Below are 21,749 nucleotides of genomic sequence, written 5' to 3'. Positions count from 1 at the left end.
TCTATAGGAATGATTCTGGATGAATTTCATTGCGAGTTTTTCAAAGTTGATCGCGCTTTTTATTCGCGATGGTTACCGGTCCAAATTCAATGAACAAACATTTCTGTCACTTTGAAGTGATTTTCTATTCATCCATTGGGACTGGGAGGGTAAATTTTCATTTTTGAATGTCAACGGCCATATCACGTAGAACGCACCTGGTCTCGTCAGCTCCCAGAAGTTAAGTTACGTCGAGTCCCGTTAGTACTTGGAAGGGTGACCGCTTGGGAATACGGGATGTCGTTGGCGATGAATAGTTTGTTTTCAATAAAAATTTTCTTGAAATTTTTTTCAATCACGATGGTTACCAGTCCAATTTCGTAGATGAAACATTTCAATGCCTTAGAGATAGGTTCAATGCATCTATAAGAATGATTCTGGATCAATTCCATTGAGATTTTGTCAAATTTTATCGCGTTTTTTAATCGCAATGGTTACCAGTCCAAATTCGTAGATCAAAAATTTCAATGACATAGGGATAGGTTCAATTCATCTATAGGAATGATTCTGGATGAATTTCATTGCGAGTTTTTCAAAGTTGATCGCGCTTTTTATTTGCGATGGTTACCAGTCCAAATTCAAAGAACAAACATTTCTGTCACTTTGAAGTGATTTTCTATTCATCCATTGGGACTGGGAGGGTAAATTTTCATTTTTGAATGTCAACGGCCATATCACGTAGAACGCACCTGGTCTCGTCAGCTCCCAGAAGTTAAGTTACGTCGAGTCCCGTTAGTACTTGGAAGGGTGACCGCTTGGGAATACGGGATGTCGTTGGCGATGAATAGTTTGTTTTCAATAAAAAATTTCTTGAAATTTTTTTTCAATAACGATGGTTACCAGTCCAATTTCGTAGATGAAACATTTCAATGCCTTAGAGATAGGTTCAATTCATCTATAAGAATGATTCTGGATAAATTCAATTGAGAGTTTGTCAAATTTTATCGCGTTTTTTAATCGTGATGGTTACCAGTCCAAATTCGTAGATCAAAAATGTCAATGACATAGGGATAGGTTCAATTCATCTATAGGAATGATTCTGGATGAATTTCATTGCGAGTTTTTCAAAGTTGATCGCGCTTTTTATTTGCGATGGTTACCAGTCCAAATTCAAAGAACAAACATTTCTGTCACTTTGAAGTGATTTTCTATTCATCCATTGGGACTGGGAGGGTAAATTTTCATTTTTGAATGTCAACGGCCATATCACGTAGAACGCACCTGGTCTCGTCAGCTCCCAGAAGTTAAGTTACGTCGAGTCCCGTTAGTACTTGGAAGGGTGACCGCTTGGGAATACGGGATGTCGTTGGCGATGGATAGTTTGTTTTCAATAAAAAATTTCTTGACATTTTTTTTCAATCACCATGGTTACCAGTCCAATTTCGTAGATGAAACATTTCAATGCCTTAGAGATAGGTTCAATTCATCTATAAGAATGATTCTGGATCAATTCCATTGAGAGTTTGTCAAATTTTATCGCGTTATTAATCGTGATGGTTACCAGTCCAAATTCGTAGATCAAAAATTTCAATGACATAGGGATAGGTTCAATTCATCTATAGGAATGATTCTGGATGAATTTCATTGCGAGTTTTTCAAAGTTGATCGCGCTTTTTATTCGCGATGGTTACCAGTCCAAATTCAATGAACAAACATTTCTGTCACTTTGAAGTGATTTTCTATTCATCCATTGGGACTGGGAGGGTAAATTTTCATTTTTGAATGTCAACGGCCATATCACGTAGAACGCACCTGGTCTCGTCAGCTCCCAGAAGTTAAGTTACGTCGAGTCCCGTTAGTACTTGGAAGGGTGACCGCTTGGGAATACGGGATGTCGTTGGCGATGAATAGTTTGTTTTCAATAAAAAATTTCTTGAAATTTTTTTTCAATAACGATGGTTACCAGTCCAATTTCGTAGATGAAACATTTCAATGCCTTAGAGATAGGTTCAATTCATCTATAAGAATGATTCTGGATCAATTCCATTGAGAGTTTGTCAAATTTTATCGCGTTTTTTAATCGTGATGGTTACCAGTCCAAATTCGTAGATCAAAAATTTCAATGACATAGGGATAGGTTCAATTCATCTATAGGAATGATTCTGGATGAATTTCATTGCGAGTTTTTCAAAGTTGATCGCGCTTTTTATTCGCGATGGTTACCAGTCAAAATTCAATGAACAAACATTTCTGTCACTTTGAAGTGATTTTCTATTCATCCATTGGGACTGGGAGGGTAAATTTTCATTTTTGAATGTCAACGGCCATATCACGTAGAACGCACCTGGTCTCGTCAGCTTCCAGAAGTTAAGTTACGTCGAGTTCCGTTAGTACTTGGAAGGGTGACCGCTTGGGAATACGGGATGTCGTTGGCGATGGATAGTTTGTTTTCAATAACAAATTTCTTGACATTTTTTTTCAATCACGATGGTTACCAGTCCAATTTCGTAGATGAAACATTTCAATGCCTTAGAGATAGGTTCAATTCATCTATAAGAATGATTCTGGATCAATTCCATTGAGAGTTTGTCAAATTTTATCGCGTTTTTTAATCGCAATGGTTACCAGTCCAAATTCGTAGATCAAAAATTTCAATGACATAGGGATAGGTTCAATTCATCTATAGGAATGATTCTGGATGAATTTCATTGCGAGTTTTTCAAAGTTGATCGCGCTTTTTATTCGCGATGGTTACCAGTCAAAATTCAATGAACAAACATTTCTGTCACTTTGAAGTGATTTTCTATTCATCCATTGGGACTGGGAGGGTAAATTTTCATTTTTGAATGTCAACGGCCATATCACGTAGAACGCACCTGGTCTCGTCAGCTTCCAGAAGTTAAGTTACGTCGAGTTCCGTTAGTACTTGGAAGGGTGACCGCTTGGGAATACGGGATGTCGTTGGCGATGGATAGTTTGTTTTCAATAACAAATTTCTTGACATTTTTTTTCAATCACGATGGTTACCAGTCCAATTTCGTAGATGAAACATTTCAATGCCTTAGAGATAGGTTCAATTCATCTATAAGAATGATTCTGGATCAATTCCATTGAGAGTTTGTCAAATTTTATCGCGTTTTTTAATCGCAATGGTTACCAGTCCAAATTCGTAGATCAAAAATTTCAATGACATAGGGATAGGTTCAATTCATCTATAGGAATGATTCTGGATGAATTTCATTGCGAGTTTTTCAAAGTTGATCGCGCTTTTTATTCGCGATGGTTACCAGTCAAAATTCAATGAACAAACATTTCTGTCACTTTGAAGTGATTTTCTATTCATCCATTGGGACTGGGAGGGTAAATTTTCATTTTTGAATGTCAACGGCCATATCACGTAGAACGCACCTGGTCTCGTCAGCTCCCAGAAGTTAAGTTACGTCGAGTTCCGTTAGTACTTGGAAGGGTGACCGCTTGGGAATACGGGATGTCGTTGGCGATGAATAGTTTGTTTTCAATAAAAAATTTCTTGAAATTTTTTTTCAATAACGATGGTTACCAGTCCAATTTCGTAGATGAAACATTTCAATGCCTTAGAGATAGGTTCAATTCATCTATAAGAATGATTCTGGATCAATTCCATTGAGAGTTTGTCAAATTTTATCGCGTTTTTTAATCGCAATGGTTACCAGTCCAAATTCGTAGATCAAAAATTTCAATGACATAGGGATAGGTTCAATTCATCTATAGGAATGATTCTGGATGAATTTCATTGCGAGTTTTTCAAAGTTGATCGCGCTTTTTATTCGCGATGGTTACCAGTCCAAATTCAATGAACAAACATTTCTGTCACTTTGAAGTGATTTTCTATTCATCCATTGGGAATGGGAGGGTAAATTTTCATTTTTGAATGTCAACGGCCATATCACGTAGAACGCACCTGGTCTCGTCAGCTCCCAGAAGTTAAGTTACGTCGAGTCCCGTTAGTACTTGGAAGGGTGACCGCTTGGGAATACGGGATGTCGTTGGCGATGAATAGTTTGTTTTCAATAAAAAATTTCTTGAAATTTTTTTTCAATAACGATGGTTACCAGTCCAATTTCGTAGATGAAACATTTCAATGCCTTAGAGATAGGTTCAATTCATCTATAAGAATGATTCTGGATCAATTCCATTGAGAGTTTGTCAAATTTTATCGCGTTTTTTAATCGTGATGGTTACCAGTCCAAATTCGTAGATCAAAAATTTCAATGACATAGGGATAGGTTCAATTCATCTATAGGAATGATTCTGGATGAATTTCATTGCGAGTTTTTCAAAGTTGATCGCGCTTTTTATTCGCGATGGTTACCAGTCAAAATTCAATGAACAAACATTTCTGTCACTTTGAAGTGATTTTCTATTCATCCATTGGGACTGGGAGGGTAAATTTTCATTTTTGAATGTCAACGGCCATATCACGTAGAACGCACCTGGTCTCGTCAGCTCCCAGAAGTTAAGTTACGTCGAGTCCCGTTAGTACTTGGAAGGGTGACCGCTTGGGAATACGGGATGTCGTTGGCGATGGATAGTTTGTTTTCAATAACAAATTTCTTGACATTTTTTTTCAATCACGATGGTTACCAGTCCAATTTCGTAGATGAAACATTTCAATGCCTTAGAGATAGGTTCAATTCATCTATAAGAATGATTCTGGATCAATTCCATTGAGAGTTTGTCAAATTTTATCGCGTTATTAATCGTGATGGTTACCAGTCCAAATTCGTAGATCAAAAATTTCAATGACATAGGGATAGGTTCAATTCATCTATAGGAATGATTCTGGATGAATTTCATTGCGAGTTTTTCAAAGTTGATCGCGCTTTTTATTCGCGATGGTTACCAGTCAAAATTCAATGAACAAACATTTCTGTCACTTTGAAGTGATTTTCTATTCATCCATTGGGACTGGGAGGGTAAATTTTCATTTTTGAATGTCAACGGCCATATCACGTAGAACGCACCTGGTCTCGTCAGCTTCCAGAAGTTAAGTTACGTCGAGTTCCGTTAGTACTTGGAAGGGTGACCGCTTGGGAATACGGGATGTCGTTGGCGATGGATAGTTTGTTTTCAATAACAAATTTCTTGACATTTTTTTTCAATCACGATGGTTACCAGTCCAATTTCGTAGATGAAACATTTCAATGCCTTAGAGATAGGTTCAATTCATCTATAAGAATGATTCTGGATCAATTCCATTGAGAGTTTGTCAAATTTTATCGCGTTATTAATCGTGATGGTTACCAGTCCAAATTCGTAGATCAAAAATTTCAATGACATAGGGATAGGTTCAATTCATCTATAGGAATGATTCTGGATGAATTTCATTGCGAGTTTTTCAAAGTTGATCGCGCTTTTTATTCGCGATGGTTACCAGTCAAAATTCAATGAACAAACATTTCTGTCACTTTGAAGTGATTTTCTATTCATCCATTGGGACTGGGAGGGTAAATTTTCATTTTTGAATGTCAACGGCCATATCACGTAGAACGCACCTGGTCTCGTCAGCTTCCAGAAGTTAAGTTACGTCGAGTTCCGTTAGTACTTGGAAGGGTGACCGCTTGGGAATACGGGATGTCGTTGGCGATGGATAGTTTGTTTTCAATAACAAATTTCTTGACATTTTTTTTCAATCACGATGGTTACCAGTCCAATTTCGTAGATGAAACATTTCAATGCCTTAGAGATAGGTTCAATTCATCTATAAGAATGATTCTGGATCAATTCCATTGAGAGTTTGTCAAATTTTATCGCGTTTTTTAATCGCAATGGTTACCAGTCCAAATTCGTAGATCAAAAATTTCAATGACATAGGGATAGGTTCAATTCATCTATAGGAATGATTCTGGATGAATTTCATTGCGAGATTTTCAAAGTTGATCGCGCTTTTTATTCGCGATGGTTACCAGTCCAAATTCAATGAACAAACATTTCTGTCACTTTGAAGTGATTTTCTATTCATCCATTGGGACTGGGAGGGTAAATTTTCATTTTTGAATGTCAACGGCCATATCACGTAGAACGCACCTGGTCTCGTCAGCTCCCAGAAGTTAAGTTACGTCGAGTTCCGTTAGTACTTGGAAGGGTGACCGCTTGGGAATACGGGATGTCGTTGGCGATGAATAGTTTGTTTTCAATAAAAAATTTCTTGAAATTTTTTTTCAATAACGATGGTTACCAGTCCAATTTCGTAGATGAAACATTTCAATGCCTTAGAGATAGGTTCAATTCATCTATAAGAATGATTCTGGATCAATTCCATTGAGAGTTTGTCAAATTTTATCGCGTTTTTTAATCGCAATGGTTACCAGTCCAAATTCGTAGATCAAAAATTTCAATGACATAGGGATAGGTTCAATTCATCTATAGGAATGATTCTGGATGAATTTCATTGCGAGTTTTTCAAAGTTGATCGCGCTTTTTATTCGCGATGGTTACCAGTCCAAATTCAATGAACAAACATTTCTGTCACTTTGAAGTGATTTTCTATTCATCCATTGGGAATGGGAGGGTAAATTTTCATTTTTGAATGTCAACGGCCATATCACGTAGAACGCACCTGGTCTCGTCAGCTCCCAGAAGTTAAGTTACGTCGAGTCCCGTTAGTACTTGGAAGGGTGACCGCTTGGGAATACGGGATGTCGTTGGCGATGAATAGCTTGTTTTCAATAAAAAATTTCTTGAAATTTTTTTTCAATAACGATGGTTACCAGTCCAATTTCGTAGATGAAACATTTCAATGCCTTAGAGATAGGTTCAATTCATCTATAAGAATGATTCTGGATCAATTCCATTGAGATTTTGTCAAATTTTATCGCGTTTTTTAATCGCAATGGTTACCAGTCCAAATTCGTAGATCAAAAATTTCAATGACATAGGGATAGGTTCAATTCATCTATAGGAATGATTCTGGATGAATTTCATTGCGAGTTTTTCAAAGTTGATCGCGCTTTTTATTTGCGATGGTTACCAGTCCAAATTCAATGAACAAACATTTCTGTCACTTTGAAGTGATTTTCTATTCATCCATTGGGACTGGGAGGGTAAATTTTCATTTTTGAATGTCAACGGCCATATCACGTAGAACGCACCTGGTCTCGTCAGCTCCCAGAAGTTAAGTTACGTCGAGTCCCGTTAGTACTTGGAAGGGTGACCGCTTGGGAATACGGGATGTCGTTGGCGATGGATAGTTTGTTTTCAATAACAAATTTCTTGACATTTTTTTTCAATCACGATGGTTACCAGTCCAATTTCGTAGATGAAACATTTCAATGCCTTAGAGATAGGTTCAATTCATCTATAAGAATGATTCTGGATCAATTCCATTGAGAGTTTGTCAAATTTTATCGCGTTATTAATCGTGATGGTTACCAGTCCAAATTCGTAGATCAAAAATTTCAATGACATAGGGATAGGTTCAATTCATCTATAGGAATGATTCTGGATGAATTTCATTGCGAGTTTTTCAAAGTTGATCGCGCTTTTTATTCGCGATGGTTACCAGTCAAAATTCAATGAACAAACATTTCTGTCACTTTGAAGTGATTTTCTATTCATCCATTGGGACTGGGAGGGTAAATTTTCATTTTTGAATGTCAACGGCCATATCACGTAGAACGCACCTGGTCTCGTCAGCTCCCAGAAGTTAAGTTACGTCGAGTTCCGTTAGTACTTGGAAGGGTGACCGCTTGGGAATACGGGATGTCGTTGGCGATGAATAGTTTGTTTTCAATAAAAAATTTCTTGAAATTTTTTTTCAATAACGATGGTTACCAGTCCAATTTCGTAGATGAAACATTTCAATGCCTTAGAGATAGGTTCAATTCATCTATAAGAATGATTCTGGATCAATTCCATTGAGAGTTTGTCAAATTTTATCGCGTTTTTTAATCGCAATGGTTACCAGTCCAAATTCGTAGATCAAAAATTTCAATGACATAGGGATAGGTTCAATTCATCTATAGGAATGATTCTGGATGAATTTCATTGCGAGTTTTTCAAAGTTGATCGCGCTTTTTATTTGCGATGGTTACCAGTCAAAATTCAATGAACAAACATTTCTGTCACTTTGAAGTGATTTTCTATTCATCCATTGGGACTGGGAGGGTAAATTTTCATTTTTGAATGTCAACGGCCATATCACGTAGAACGCACCTGGTCTCGTCAGCTCCCAGAAGTTAAGTTACGTCGAGTCCCGTTAGTACTTGGAAGGGTGACCGCTTGGGAATACGGGATGTCGTTGGCGATGGATAGTTTGTTTTCAATAACAAATTTCTTGACATTTTTTTTCAATCACGATGGTTACCAGTCCAATTTCGTAGATGAAACATTTCAATGCCTTAGAGATAGGTTCAATTCATCTATAAGAATGATTCTGGATCAATTCCATTGAGAGTTTGTCAAATTTTATCGCGTTTTTTAATCGCAATGGTTACCAGTCCAAATTCGTAGATCAAAAATTTCAATGACATAGGGATAGGTTTAATTCATCTATAGGAATGATTCTGGATGAATTTCATTGCGAGATTTTCAAAGTTGATCGCGCTTTTTATTCGCGATGGTTACCAGTCAAAATTCAATGAACAAACATTTCTGTCACTTTGAAGTGATTTTCTATTCATCCATTGGGACTGGGAGGGTAAATTTTCATTTTTGAATGTCAACGGCCATATCACGTAGAACGCACCTGGTCTCGTCAGCTCCCAGAAGTTAAGTTACGTCGAGTCCCGTTAGTACTTGGAAGGGTGACCGCTTGGGAATACGGGATGTCGTTGGCGATGAATAGTTTGTTTTCAATAAAAAATTTCTTGAAATTTTTTTTCAATAACGATGGTTACCAGTCCAATTTCGTAGATGAAACATTTCAATGCCTTAGAGATAGGTTCAATTCATCTATAAGAATGATTCTGGATCAATTCCATTGAGAGTTTGTCAAATTTTATCGCGTTTTTTAATCGTGATGGTTACCAGTCCAAATTCGTAGATCAAAAATTTCAATGACATAGGGATAGGTTCAATTCATCTATAGGAATGATTCTGGATGAATTTCATTGCGAGTTTTTCAAAGTTGATCGCGCTTTTTATTCGCGATGGTTACCAGTCAAAATTCAATGAACAAACATTTCTGTCACTTTGAAGTGATTTTCTATTCATCCATTGGGACTGGGAGGGTAAATTTTCATTTTTGAATGTCAACGGCCATATCACGTAGAACGCTCCTGGTCTCGTCAGCTCCCAGAAGTTAAGTTACGTCGAGTCCCGTTAGTACTTGGAAGGGTGACCGCTTGGGAATACGGGATGTCGTTGGCGATGAATAGCTTGTTTTCAATAAAAAATTTCTTGAAATTTTTTTTCAATAACGATGGTTACCAGTCCAATTTCGTAGATGAAACATTTCAATGCCTTAGAGATAGGTTCAATTCATCTATAAGAATGATTCTGGATCAATTCCATTGAGATTTTGTCAAATTTTATCGCGTTTTTTAATCGCAATGGTTACCAGTCCAAATTCGTAGATCAAAAATTTCAATGACATAGGGATAGGTTCAATTCATCTATAGGAATGATTCTGGATGAATTTCATTGCGAGTTTTTCAAAGTTGATCGCGCTTTTTATTTGCGATGGTTACCAGTCCAAATTCAATGAACAAACATTTCTGTCACTTTGAAGTGATTTTCTATTCATCCATTGGGACTGGGAGGGTAAATTTTCATTTTTGAATGTCAACGGCCATATCACGTAGAACGCACCTGGTCTCGTCAGCTCCCAGAAGTTAAGTTACGTCGAGTCCCGTTAGTACTTGGAAGGGTGACCGCTTGGGAATACGGGATGTCGTTGGCGATGAATAGTTTGTTTTCAATAAAAAATTTCTTGAAATTTTTTTTCAATAACGATGGTTACCAGTCCAATTTCGTAGATGAAACATTTCAATGCCTTAGAGATAGGTTCAATTCATCTATAAGAATGATTCTGGATCAATTCCATTGAGAGTTTGTCAAATTTTATCGCGTTTTTTAATCGTGATGGTTACCAGTCCAAATTCGTAGATCAAAAATTTCAATGACATAGGGATAGGTTCAATTCATCTATAGGAATGATTCTGGATGAATTTCATTGCGAGTTTTTCAAAGTTGATCGCGCTTTTTATTCGCGATGGTTACCAGTCAAAATTCAATGAACAAACATTTCTGTCACTTTGAAGTGATTTTCTATTCATCCATTGGGACTGGGAGGGTAAATTTTCATTTTTGAATGTCAACGGCCATATCACGTAGAACGCTCCTGGTCTCGTCAGCTCCCAGAAGTTAAGTTACGTCGAGTCCCGTTAGTACTTGGAAGGGTGACCGCTTGGGAATACGGGATGTCGTTGGCGATGAATAGCTTGTTTTCAATAAAAAATTTCTTGAAATTTTTTTTCAATAACGATGGTTACCAGTCCAATTTCGTAGATGAAACATTTCAATGCCTTAGAGATAGGTTCAATTCATCTATAAGAATGATTCTGGATCAATTCCATTGAGATTTTGTCAAATTTTATCGCGTTTTTTAATCGCAATGGTTACCAGTCCAAATTCGTAGATCAAAAATTTCAATGACATAGGGATAGGTTCAATTCATCTATAGGAATGATTCTGGATGAATTTCATTGCGAGTTTTTCAAAGTTGATCGCGCTTTTTATTTGCGATGGTTACCAGTCCAAATTCAATGAACAAACATTTCTGTCACTTTGAAGTGATTTTCTATTCATCCATTGGGACTGGGAGGGTAAATTTTCATTTTTGAATGTCAACGGCCATATCACGTAGAACGCACCTGGTCTCGTCAGCTCCCAGAAGTTAAGTTACGTCGAGTCCCGTTAGTACTTGGAAGGGTGACCGCTTGGGAATACGGGATGTCGTTGGCGATGGATAGTTTGTTTTCAATAACAAATTTCTTGACATTTTTTTTCAATCACGATGGTTACCAGTCCAATTTCGTAGATGAAACATTTCAATGCCTTAGAGATAGGTTCAATTCATCTATAAGAATGATTCTGGATCAATTCCATTGAGAGTTTGTCAAATTTTATCGCGTTTTTTAATCGCAATGGTTACCAGTCCAAATTCGTAGATCAAAAATTTCAATGACATAGGGATAGGTTCAATTCATCTATAGGAATGATTCTGGATGAATTTCATTGCGAGATTTTCAAAGTTGATCGCGCTTTTTATTCGCGATGGTTACCAGTCAAAATTCAATGAACAAACATTTCTGTCACTTTGAAGTGATTTTCTATTCATCCATTGGGACTGGGAGGGTAAATTTTCATTTTTGAATGTCAACGGCCATATCACGTAGAACGCACCTGGTCTCGTCAGCTCCCAGAAGTTAAGTTACGTCGAGTCCCGTTAGTACTTGGAAGGGTGACCGCTTGGGAATACGGGATGTCGTTGGCGATGAATAGTTTGTTTTCAATAAAAAATTTCTTGAAATTTTTTTTCAATAACGATGGTTACCAGTCCAATTTCGTAGATGAAACATTTCAATGCCTTAGAGATAGGTTCAATTCATCTATAAGAATGATTCTGGATCAATTCCATTGAGAGTTTGTCAAATTTTATCGCGTTTTTTAATCGTGATGGTTACCAGTCCAAATTCGTAGATCAAAAATTTCAATGACATAGGGATAGGTTCAATTCATCTATAGGAATGATTCTGGATGAATTTCATTGCGAGTTTTTCAAAGTTGATCGCGCTTTTTATTTGCGATGGTTACCAGTCCAAATTCAATGAACAAACATTTCTGTCACTTTGAAGTGATTTTCTATTCATCCATTGGGACTGGGAGGGTAAATTTTCATTTTTGAATGTCAACGGCCATATCACGTAGAACGCACCTGGTCTCGTCAGCTCCCAGAAGTTAAGTTACGTCGAGTCCCGTTAGTACTTGGAAGGGTGACCGCTTGGGAATACGGGATGTCGTTGGCGATGGATAGTTTGTTTTCAATAACAAATTTCTTGACATTTTTTTTCAATCACGATGGTTACCAGTCCAATTTCGTAGATGAAACATTTCAATGCCTTAGAGATAGGTTCAATTCATCTATAAGAATGATTCTGGATCAATTCCATTGAGAGTTTGTCAAATTTTATCGCGTTTTTTAATCGCAATGGTTACCAGTCCAAATTCGTAGATCAAAAATTTCAATGACATAGGGATAGGTTTAATTCATCTATAGGAATGATTCTGGATGAATTTCATTGCGAGATTTTCAAAGTTGATCGCGCTTTTTATTCGCGATGGTTACCAGTCAAAATTCAATGAACAAACATTTCTGTCACTTTGAAGTGATTTTCTATTCATCCATTGGGACTGGGAGGGTAAATTTTCATTTTTGAATGTCAACGGCCATATCACGTAGAACGCACCTGGTCTCGTCAGCTCCCAGAAGTTAAGTTACGTCGAGTCCCGTTAGTACTTGGAAGGGTGACCGCTTGGGAATACGGGATGTCGTTGGCGATGAATAGTTTGTTTTCAATAAAAAATTTCTTGAAATTTTTTTTCAATAACGATGGTTACCAGTCCAATTTCGTAGATGAAACATTTCAATGCCTTAGAGATAGGTTCAATTCATCTATAAGAATGATTCTGGATCAATTCCATTGAGAGTTTGTCAAATTTTATCGCGTTTTTTAATCGTGATGGTTACCAGTCCAAATTCGTAGATCAAAAATTTCAACGACATAGGGATAGGTTCAATTCATCTATAGGAATGATTCTGGATGAATTTCATTGCGAGTTTTTCAAAGTTGATCGCGCTTTTTATTCGCGATGGTTACCAGTCAAAATTCAATGAACAAACATTTCTGTCACTTTGAAGTGATTTTCTATTCATCCATTGGGACTGGGAGGGTAAATTTTCATTTTTGAATGTCAACGGCCATATCACGTAGAACGCTCCTGGTCTCGTCAGCTCCCAGAAGTTAAGTTACGTCGAGTCCCGTTAGTACTTGGAAGGGTGACCGCTTGGGAATACGGGATGTCGTTGGCGATGAATAGCTTGTTTTCAATAAAAAATTTCTTTAAATTTTTTTTCAATAACGATGGTTACCAGTCCAATTTCGTAGATGAAACATTTCAATGCCTTAGAGATAGGTTCAATTCATCTATAAGAATGATTCTGGATCAATTCCATTGAGATTTTGTCAAATTTTATCGCGTTTTTTAATCGCAATGGTTACCAGTCCAAATTCGTAGATCAAAAATTTCAATGACATAGGGATAGGTTCAATTCATCTATAGGAATGATTCTGGATGAATTTCATTGCGAGTTTTTCAAAGTTGATCGCGCTTTTTATTTGCGATGGTTACCAGTCCAAATTCAATGAACAAACATTTCTGTCACTTTGAAGTGATTTTCTATTCATCCATTGGGACTGGGAGGGTAAATTTTCATTTTTGAATGTCAACGGCCATATCACGTAGAACGCACCTGGTCTCGTCAGCTCCCAGAAGTTAAGTTACGTCGAGTCCCGTTAGTACTTGGAAGGGTGACCGCTTGGGAATACGGGATGTCGTTGGCGATGGATAGTTTGTTTTCAATAACAAATTTCTTGACATTTTTTTTCAATCACGATGGTTACCAGTCCAATTTCGTAGATGAAACATTTCAATGCCTTAGAGATAGGTTCAATTCATCTATAAGAATGATTCTGGATCAATTCCATTGAGAGTTTGTCAAATTTTATCGCGTTTTTTAATCGCAATGGTTACCAGTCCAAATTCGTAGATCAAAAATTTCAATGACATAGGGATAGGTTCAATTCATCTATAGGAATGATTCTGGATGAATTTCATTGCGAGATTTTCAAAGTTGATCGCGCTTTTTATTCGCGATGGTTACCAGTCAAAATTCAATGAACAAACATTTCTGTCACTTTGAAGTGATTTTCTATTCATCCATTGGGACTGGGAGGGTAAATTTTCAATTTTGAATGTCAACGGCCATATCACGTAGAACGCACCTGGTCTCGTCAGCTCCCAGAAGTTAAGTTACGTCGAGTCCCGTTAGTACTTGGAAGGGTGACCGCTTGGGAATACGGGATGTCGTTGGCGATGAATAGTTTGTTTTCAATAAAAAATTTCTTGAAATTTTTTTTCAATAACGATGGTTACCAGTCCAATTTCGTAGATGAAACATTTCAATGCCTTAGAGATAGGTTCAATTCATCTATAAGAATGATTCTGGATCAATTCCATTGAGAGTTTGTCAAATTTTATCGCGTTTTTTAATCGTGATGGTTACCAGTCCAAATTCGTAGATCAAAAATTTCAATGACATAGGGATAGGTTCAATTCATCTATAGGAATGATTCTGGATGAATTTCATTGCGAGTTTTTCAAAGTTGATCGCGCTTTTTATTCGCGATGGTTACCAGTCAAAATTCAATGAACAAACATTTCTGTCACTTTGAAGTGATTTTCTATTCATCCATTGGGACTGGGAGGGTAAATTTTCATTTTTGAATGTCAACGGCCATATCACGTAGAACGCTCCTGGTCTCGTCAGCTCCCAGAAGTTAAGTTACGTCGAGTCCCGTTAGTACTTGGAAGGGTGACCGCTTGGGAATACGGGATGTCGTTGGCGATGAATAGCTTGTTTTCAATAAAAAATTTCTTGAAATTTTTTTTCAATAACGATGGTTACCAGTCCAATTTCGTAGATGAAACATTTCAATGCCTTAGAGATAGGTTCAATTCATCTATAAGAATGATTCTGGATCAATTCCATTGAGAGTTTGTCAAATTTTATCGCGTTTTTTAATCGCAATGGTTACCAGTCCAAATTCGTAGATCAAAAATTTCAATGACATAGGGATAGGTTCAATTCATCTATAGGAATGATTCTGGATGAATTTCATTGCGAGATTTTCAAAGTTGATCGCGCTTTTTATTCGCGATGGTTACCAGTCAAAATTCAATGAACAAACATTTCTGTCACTTTGAAGTGATTTTCTATTCATCCATTGGGACTGGGAGGGTAAATTTTCATTTTTGAATGTCAACGGCCATATCACGTAGAACGCACCTGGTCTCGTCAGCTCCCAGAAGTTAAGTTACGTCGAGTCCCGTTAGTACTTGGAAGGGTGACCGCTTGGGAATACGGGATGTCGTTGGCGATGAATAGTTTGTTTTCAATAAAAAATTTCTTGAAATTTTTTTTCAATAACGATGGTTACCAGTCCAATTTCGTAGATGAAACATTTCAATGCCTTAGAGATAGGTTCAATTCATCTATAAGAATGATTCTGGATCAATTCCATTGAGAGTTTGTCAAATTTTATCGCGTTTTTTAATCGTGATGGTTACCAGTCCAAATTCGTAGATCAAAAATTTCAATGACATAGGGATAGGTTCAATTCATCTATAGGAATGATTCTGGATGAATTTCATTGCGAGTTTTTCAAAGTAGATCGCGCTTTTTATTCGCGATGGTTACCAGTCCAAATTCAATGAACAAACATTTCTGTCACTTTGAAGTGATTTTCTATTCATCCATTGGGAATGGGAGGGTAAATTTTCATTTTTGAATGTCAACGGCCATATCACGTAGAACGCACCTGGTCTCGTCAGCTCCCAGAAGTTAAGTTACGTCGAGTTCCGTTAGTACTTGGAAGGGTGACCGCTTGGGAATACGGGATGTCGTTGGCGATGGATAGTTTGTTTTCAATAACAAATTTCTTTACATTTTTTTCAATCACGATGGTTACCAGTCCAATTTCGTAGATGAAACATTTCAATGCCTTAGAGATAGGTTCAATTCATCTATAAGAATGATTCTGGATCAATTCCATTGAGAGTTTGTCAAATTTTATCGCGTTATTAATCGTGATGGTTACCAGTCCAAATTCGTAGATCAAAAATTTCAATGACATAGGGATAGGTTCAATTCATCTATAGGAATGATTCTGGATGAATTTCATTGCGAGTTTTTCAAAGTTGATCGCGCTTTTTATTCGCGATGGTTACCAGTCCAAATTCAATGAACAAACATTTCTGTCACTTTGAAGTGATTTTCTATTCATCCATTGGGAATGGGAGGGTAAATTTTCATTTTTGAATGTCAACGGCCATATCACGTAGAACGCACCTGGTCTCGTCAGCTCCCAGAAGTTAAGTTACGTCGAGTCCCGTTAGTACTTGGAAGGGTGACCGCTTGGGAATACGGGATGTCGTTGGCGATGGATAGTTTGTTTTCAATAACAAATTTCTTTACATTTTTTTCAATCACGATGGTTACCAGTCCAATTTCGTAGATGAAACATTTCAATGCCTTAGAGATAGGTTCAATTCATCTATAAGAATGATTCTGGATCAATTCCATTGAGAGTTTGTCAAATTTTATCGCGTTATTAATCGTGATGGTTACCAGTCCAAATTCGTAGATCAAAAATTTCAATGACATAGGGATAGGTTCAATTCATCTATAGGAATGATTCTGGATGAATTTCATTGCGAGTTTTTCAAAGTTGATCGCGCTTTTTATTCGCGATGGTTACCAGTCCAAATTCAATGAACAAACATTTCTGTCACTTTGAAGTGATTTTCTATTCATCCATTGGGAATGGGAGGGTAAATTTTCATTTTTGAATGTCAACGGCCATATCACGTAGAACGCACCTGGTCTCGTCAGCTCCCAGAAGTTAAGTTACGTCGAGTCCCGTTAGTACTTGGAAGGGTGACCGCTTGGGAATACGGGATGTCGTTGGCGATGGATAGTTTGTTTTCAATAACAAATTTCTTGACATTTTTTTTCAATCACGATGGTTACCAGTCCAATTTCGTAGATGAAACATTTCAATGCCTTAGAGATAGGTTCAATTCATCTATAAGAATGATTCTGGATCAATTCCATTGAGAGTTTGTCAAATTTTATCACGTTATTAATCGTGATGGTTACCAGTCCAAATTCGTAGATCAAAAATTTCAATGACATAGGGATAGGTTCAATTCATCTATAGGAATGATTCTGGATGAATTTCATTGCGAGTTTTTCAAAGTTGATCGCGCTTTTTATTCGCGATGGTTACCAGTCCAAATTCAATGAACAAACATTTCTGTCACTTTGAAGTGATTTTCTATTCATCCATTGGGAATGGGAGGGTAAATTTTCATTTTTGAATGTCAACGGCCATATCACGTAGAACGCACCTGGTCTCGTCAGCTCCCAGAAGTTAAGTTACGTCGAGTCCCGTTAGTACTTGGAAGGGGGACCGCTTGGGAATACGGGATGTCGTTGGCGATGGATAGTTTGTTTTCAATAACAAATTTCTTGACATTTTTTTTCAATCACGATGGTTACCAGTCCAATTTCGTAGATGAAACATTTCAATGCCTTAGAGATAGGTTCAATTCATCTTTAAGAATGATTCTGGATCAATTCCATTGAGAGTTTGTCAAATTTTATCGCGTTATTAATCGTGATGGTTACCAGTCCAAATTCGTAGATCAAAAATTTCAATGACATAGGGATAGGTTCAATTCATCTATAGGAATGATTCTGGATGAATTTCATTGCGAGTTTTTCAAAGTTGATCGCGCTTTTTATTCGCGATGGTTACCAGTCCAAATTCAATGAAAAAACATTTCTGTCACTTTGAAGTGATTTTCTATTCATCCATTGGGAATGGGAGGGTAAATTTTCATTTTTGAATGTCAACGGCCATATCACGTAGAACGCACCTGGTCTCGTCAGCTCCCAGAAGTTAAGTTACGTCGAGTCCCGTTAGTACTTGGAAGGGTGACCGCTTGGGAATACGGGATGTCGTTGGCGATGAATAGTTTGATTTCAATAAAAAATTTCTTGAAATTTTTTTTCAATAACGATGGTTACCAGTCCAATTTCGTAGATGAAACATTTCAATGCCTTAGAGATAGGTTCAATTCATCTATAAGAATGATTCTGGATCAATTCCATTGAGAGTTTGTCAAATTTTATCGCGTTATTAATCGTGATGGTTACCAGTCCAAATTCGTAGATCAAAAATTTCAATGACATAGGGATAGGTTCAATTCATCTATAGGAATGATTCTGGATGAATTTCATTGCGAGATTTTCAAAGTTGATCGCGCTTTTTATTCGCGATGGTTACCAGTCCAAATTCAATGAACAAACATTTCTGTCACTTTGAAGTGATTTTCTATTCATCCATTGGGACTGGGAGGGTAAATTTTCATTTTTGAATGTCAACGGCCATATCACGTAGAACGCACCTGGTCTCGTCAGCTCCCAGAAGTTAAGTTACGTCGAGTCCCGTTAGTACTTGGAAGGGTGACCGCTTGGGAATACGGGATGTCGTTGGCGATGGATAGTTTGTTTTCAATAACAAATTTCTTGACATTTTTTTTCAATCACGATGGTTACCAGTCCAATTTCGTAGATGAAACATTTCAATGCCTTAGAGATAGGTTCAATTCATCTTTAAGAATGATTCTGGATCAATTCCATTGAGAGTTTGTCAAATTTTATCGCGTTATTAATCGTGATGGTTACCAGTCCAAATTCGTAGATCAAAAATTTCAATGACATAGGGATAGGTTCAATTCATCTATAGGAATGATTCTGGATGAATTTCATTGCGAGTTTTTCAAAGTTGATCGCGCTTTTTATTCGCGATGGTTACCAGTCCAAATTCAATGAAAAAACATTTCTGTCACTTTGAAGTGATTTTCTATTCATCCATTGGGAATGGGAGGGTAAATTTTCATTTTTGAATGTCAACGGCCATATCACGTAGAACGCACCTGGTCTCGTCAGCTCCCAGAAGTTAAGTTACGTCGAGTCCCGTTAGTACTTGGAAGGGTGACCGCTTGGGAATACGGGATGTCGTTGGCGATGGATAGTTTGTTTTCAATAACAAATTTCTTGACATTTTTTTTCAATCACGATGGTTACCAGTCCAATTTCGTAGATGAAACATTTCAATGCCTTAGAGATAGGTTCAATTCATCTTTAAGAATGATTCTGGATCAATTCCATTGAGAGTTTGTCAAATTTTATCGCGTTATTAATCGTGATGGTTACCAGTCCAAATTCGTAGATCAAAAATTTCAATGACATAGGGATAGGTTCAATTCATCTATAGGAATGATTCTGGATGAATTTCATTGCGAGTTTTTCAAAGTTGATCGCGCTTTTTATTCGCGATGGTTACCAGTCCAAATTCAATGAAAAAACATTTCTGTCACTTTGAAGTGATTTTCTATTCATCCATTGGGAATGGGAGGGTAAATTTTCATTTTTGAATGTCAACGGCCATATCACGTAGAACGCACCTGGTCTCGTCAGCTCCCAGAAGTTAAGTTACGTCGAGTCCCGTTAGTACTTGGAAGGGTGACCGCTTGGGAATACGGGATGTCGTTGGCGATGAATAGTTTGATTTCAATAAAAAATTTCTTGAAATTTTTTTTCAATAACGATGGTTACCAGTCCAATTTCGTAGATGAAACATTTCAATGCCTTAGAGATAGGTTCAATTCATCTATAAGAATGATTCTGGATCAATTCCATTGAGAGTTTGTCAAATTTTATCGCGTTATTAATCGTGATGGTTACCAGTCCAAATTCGTAGATCAAAAATTTCAATGACATAGGGATAGGTTCAATTCATCTATAGGAATGATTCTGGATGAATTTCATTGCGAGATTTTCAAAGTTGATCGCGCTTTTTATTCGCGATGGTTACCAGTCCAAATTCAATGAACAAACATTTCTGTCACTTTGAAGTGATTTTCTATTCATCCATTGGGACTGGGAGGGTAAATTTTCATTTTTGAATGTCAACGGCCATATCACGTAGAACGCACCTGGTCTCGTCAGCTCCCAGAAGTTAAGTTACGTCGAGTCCCGTTAGTACTTGGAAGGGTGACCGCTTGGGAATACGGGATGTCGTTGGCGATGGATAGTTTGTTTTCAATAACAAATTTCTTGACATTTTTTTTCAATCACGATGGTTACCAGTCCAATTTCGTAGATGAAACATTTCAATGCCTTAGAGATAGGTTCAATTCATCTTTAAGAATGATTCTGGATCAATTCCATTGAGAGTTTGTCAAATTTTATCGCGTTATTAATCGTGATGGTTACCAGTCCAAATTCGTAGATCAAAAATTTCAATGACATAGGGATAGGTTCAATTCATCTATAGGAATGATTCTGGATGAATTTCATTGCGAGATTTTCAAAGTTGATCGCGCTTTTTATTCGCGATGGTTACCAGTCCAAATTCAATGAACAAACATTTCTGTCACTTTGAAGTGATTTTCTATTCATCCATTGGGACTGGGAGGGTAAATTTTCATTTTTGAATGTCAACGGCCATATCACGTAGAACGCACCTGGTCTCGTCAGCTCCCAGAAGTTAAGTTACGTCGAGTCCCGTTAGTACTTGGAAGGGTGACCGCTTGGGAATACGGGATGTCGTTGGCGATGGATAGTTTGTTTTCAATAACAAATTTCTTGACATTTTTTTTCAATCACGATGGTTACCAGTCCAATTTCGTAGATGAAACATTTCAATGCCTTAGAGATAGGTTCAATTCATCTTTAAGAATGATTCTGGATCAATTCCATTGAGAGTTTGTCAAATTTTATCGCGTTATTAATCGTGATGGTTACCAGTCCAAATTCGTAGATCAAAAATTTCAATGACATAGGGATAGGTTCAATTCATCTATAGGAATGATTCTGGATGAATTTCATTGCGAGTTTTTCAAAGTTGATCGCGCTTTTTATTCGCGATGGTTACCAGTCCAAATTCAATGAAAAAACATTTCTGTCACTTTGAAGTGATTTTCTATTCATCCATTGGGAATGGGAGGGTAAATTTTCATTTTTGAATGTCAACGGCCATATCACGTAGAACGCACCTGGTCTCGTCAGCTCCCAGAAGTTAAGTTACGTCGAGTCCCGTTAGTACTTGGAAGGGTGACCGCTTGGGAATACGGGATGTCGTTGGCGATGGATAGTTTGTTTTCAATAACAAATTTCTTGACATTTTTTTTCAATCACGATGGTTACCAGTCCAATTTCGTAGATGAAACATTTCAATGCCTTAGAGATAGGTTCAATTCATCTTTAAGAATGATTCTGGATCAATTCCATTGAGAGTTTGTCAAATTTTATCGCGTTATTAATCGTGATGGTTACCAGTCCAAATTCGTAGATCAAAAATTTCAATGACATAGGGATAGGTTCAATTCATCTATAGGAATGATTCTGGATGAATTTCATTGCGAGTTTTTCAAAGTTGATCGCGCTTTTTATTCGCGATGGTTACCAGTCCAAATTCAATGAAAAAACATTTCTGTCACTTTGAAGTGATTTTCTATTCATCCATTGGGAATGGGAGGGTAAATTTTCATTTTTGAATGTCAACGGCCATATCACGTAGAACGCACCTGGTCTCGTCAGCTCCCAGAAGTTAAGTTACGTCGAGTCCCGTTAGTACTTGGAAGGGTGACCGCTTGGGAATACGGGATGTCGTTGGCGATGAATAGTTTGATTTCAATAAAAAATTTCTTGAAATTTTTTTTCAATAACGATGGTTACCAGTCCAATTTCGTAGATGAAACATTTCAATGCCTTAGAGATAGGTTCAATTCATCTATAAGAATGATTCTGGATCAATTCCATTGAGAGTTTGTCAAATTTTATCGCGTTATTAATCGTGATGGTTACCAGTCCAAAT

General features: G+C 37.2%; 41 pseudogenes; all 41 read left to right on the top strand.

Moving 5' to 3' along the window:
- Positions 1-169: 169 nt before the first annotated feature.
- LOC124318676 lies at positions 170-288 on the top strand (annotated as a pseudogene).
- A 412-nt stretch (positions 289-700) lies between these two features.
- On the top strand, positions 701-819 carry LOC124318675 (annotated as a pseudogene).
- A 413-nt stretch (positions 820-1,232) lies between these two features.
- Positions 1,233-1,351, top strand: LOC124318674 (annotated as a pseudogene).
- A 412-nt stretch (positions 1,352-1,763) lies between these two features.
- Positions 1,764-1,882, top strand: LOC124318673 (annotated as a pseudogene).
- Positions 1,883-2,295: 413 nt separating this feature from the next.
- On the top strand, positions 2,296-2,414 carry LOC124318199 (annotated as a pseudogene).
- A 413-nt stretch (positions 2,415-2,827) lies between these two features.
- LOC124318198 lies at positions 2,828-2,946 on the top strand (annotated as a pseudogene).
- Positions 2,947-3,359: 413 nt separating this feature from the next.
- Positions 3,360-3,478, top strand: LOC124318097 (annotated as a pseudogene).
- A 413-nt stretch (positions 3,479-3,891) lies between these two features.
- Positions 3,892-4,010, top strand: LOC124318672 (annotated as a pseudogene).
- Positions 4,011-4,423: 413 nt separating this feature from the next.
- Positions 4,424-4,542, top strand: LOC124318671 (annotated as a pseudogene).
- A 412-nt stretch (positions 4,543-4,954) lies between these two features.
- On the top strand, positions 4,955-5,073 carry LOC124318197 (annotated as a pseudogene).
- A 412-nt stretch (positions 5,074-5,485) lies between these two features.
- On the top strand, positions 5,486-5,604 carry LOC124318196 (annotated as a pseudogene).
- A 413-nt stretch (positions 5,605-6,017) lies between these two features.
- On the top strand, positions 6,018-6,136 carry LOC124318096 (annotated as a pseudogene).
- A 413-nt stretch (positions 6,137-6,549) lies between these two features.
- Positions 6,550-6,668, top strand: LOC124318670 (annotated as a pseudogene).
- A 413-nt stretch (positions 6,669-7,081) lies between these two features.
- Positions 7,082-7,200, top strand: LOC124318669 (annotated as a pseudogene).
- Positions 7,201-7,612: 412 nt separating this feature from the next.
- LOC124318095 lies at positions 7,613-7,731 on the top strand (annotated as a pseudogene).
- Positions 7,732-8,144: 413 nt separating this feature from the next.
- Positions 8,145-8,263, top strand: LOC124318668 (annotated as a pseudogene).
- Positions 8,264-8,676: 413 nt separating this feature from the next.
- On the top strand, positions 8,677-8,795 carry LOC124318667 (annotated as a pseudogene).
- Positions 8,796-9,208: 413 nt separating this feature from the next.
- Positions 9,209-9,327, top strand: LOC124318730 (annotated as a pseudogene).
- A 413-nt stretch (positions 9,328-9,740) lies between these two features.
- On the top strand, positions 9,741-9,859 carry LOC124318664 (annotated as a pseudogene).
- A 413-nt stretch (positions 9,860-10,272) lies between these two features.
- LOC124318728 lies at positions 10,273-10,391 on the top strand (annotated as a pseudogene).
- Positions 10,392-10,804: 413 nt separating this feature from the next.
- Positions 10,805-10,923, top strand: LOC124318663 (annotated as a pseudogene).
- A 413-nt stretch (positions 10,924-11,336) lies between these two features.
- LOC124318662 lies at positions 11,337-11,455 on the top strand (annotated as a pseudogene).
- Positions 11,456-11,868: 413 nt separating this feature from the next.
- On the top strand, positions 11,869-11,987 carry LOC124318661 (annotated as a pseudogene).
- Positions 11,988-12,400: 413 nt separating this feature from the next.
- On the top strand, positions 12,401-12,519 carry LOC124318660 (annotated as a pseudogene).
- A 413-nt stretch (positions 12,520-12,932) lies between these two features.
- Positions 12,933-13,051, top strand: LOC124318727 (annotated as a pseudogene).
- Positions 13,052-13,464: 413 nt separating this feature from the next.
- LOC124318659 lies at positions 13,465-13,583 on the top strand (annotated as a pseudogene).
- Positions 13,584-13,996: 413 nt separating this feature from the next.
- LOC124318658 lies at positions 13,997-14,115 on the top strand (annotated as a pseudogene).
- Positions 14,116-14,528: 413 nt separating this feature from the next.
- LOC124318726 lies at positions 14,529-14,647 on the top strand (annotated as a pseudogene).
- Positions 14,648-15,060: 413 nt separating this feature from the next.
- Positions 15,061-15,179, top strand: LOC124318657 (annotated as a pseudogene).
- A 413-nt stretch (positions 15,180-15,592) lies between these two features.
- On the top strand, positions 15,593-15,711 carry LOC124318094 (annotated as a pseudogene).
- A 411-nt stretch (positions 15,712-16,122) lies between these two features.
- LOC124318656 lies at positions 16,123-16,241 on the top strand (annotated as a pseudogene).
- A 411-nt stretch (positions 16,242-16,652) lies between these two features.
- Positions 16,653-16,771, top strand: LOC124318654 (annotated as a pseudogene).
- Positions 16,772-17,183: 412 nt separating this feature from the next.
- On the top strand, positions 17,184-17,302 carry LOC124318715 (annotated as a pseudogene).
- A 412-nt stretch (positions 17,303-17,714) lies between these two features.
- LOC124318652 lies at positions 17,715-17,833 on the top strand (annotated as a pseudogene).
- Positions 17,834-18,245: 412 nt separating this feature from the next.
- LOC124318651 lies at positions 18,246-18,364 on the top strand (annotated as a pseudogene).
- A 412-nt stretch (positions 18,365-18,776) lies between these two features.
- LOC124318650 lies at positions 18,777-18,895 on the top strand (annotated as a pseudogene).
- Positions 18,896-19,307: 412 nt separating this feature from the next.
- LOC124318649 lies at positions 19,308-19,426 on the top strand (annotated as a pseudogene).
- Positions 19,427-19,838: 412 nt separating this feature from the next.
- Positions 19,839-19,957, top strand: LOC124318648 (annotated as a pseudogene).
- A 412-nt stretch (positions 19,958-20,369) lies between these two features.
- Positions 20,370-20,488, top strand: LOC124318647 (annotated as a pseudogene).
- A 412-nt stretch (positions 20,489-20,900) lies between these two features.
- Positions 20,901-21,019, top strand: LOC124318646 (annotated as a pseudogene).
- Positions 21,020-21,431: 412 nt separating this feature from the next.
- On the top strand, positions 21,432-21,550 carry LOC124318645 (annotated as a pseudogene).
- Positions 21,551-21,749: the final 199 nt, after the last annotated feature.

The sequence above is a fragment of the Daphnia pulicaria genome, unplaced genomic scaffold (assembly GCF_021234035.1).
Source record: "Daphnia pulicaria isolate SC F1-1A unplaced genomic scaffold, SC_F0-13Bv2 h1tg000068l, whole genome shotgun sequence".
Classification (NCBI taxonomy): Eukaryota; Metazoa; Arthropoda; class Branchiopoda; order Diplostraca; family Daphniidae; genus Daphnia; species Daphnia pulicaria.
Note: the sequence above shows the minus strand (reverse complement) of the source record. Positions and strands in the feature narration are given on the sequence as shown.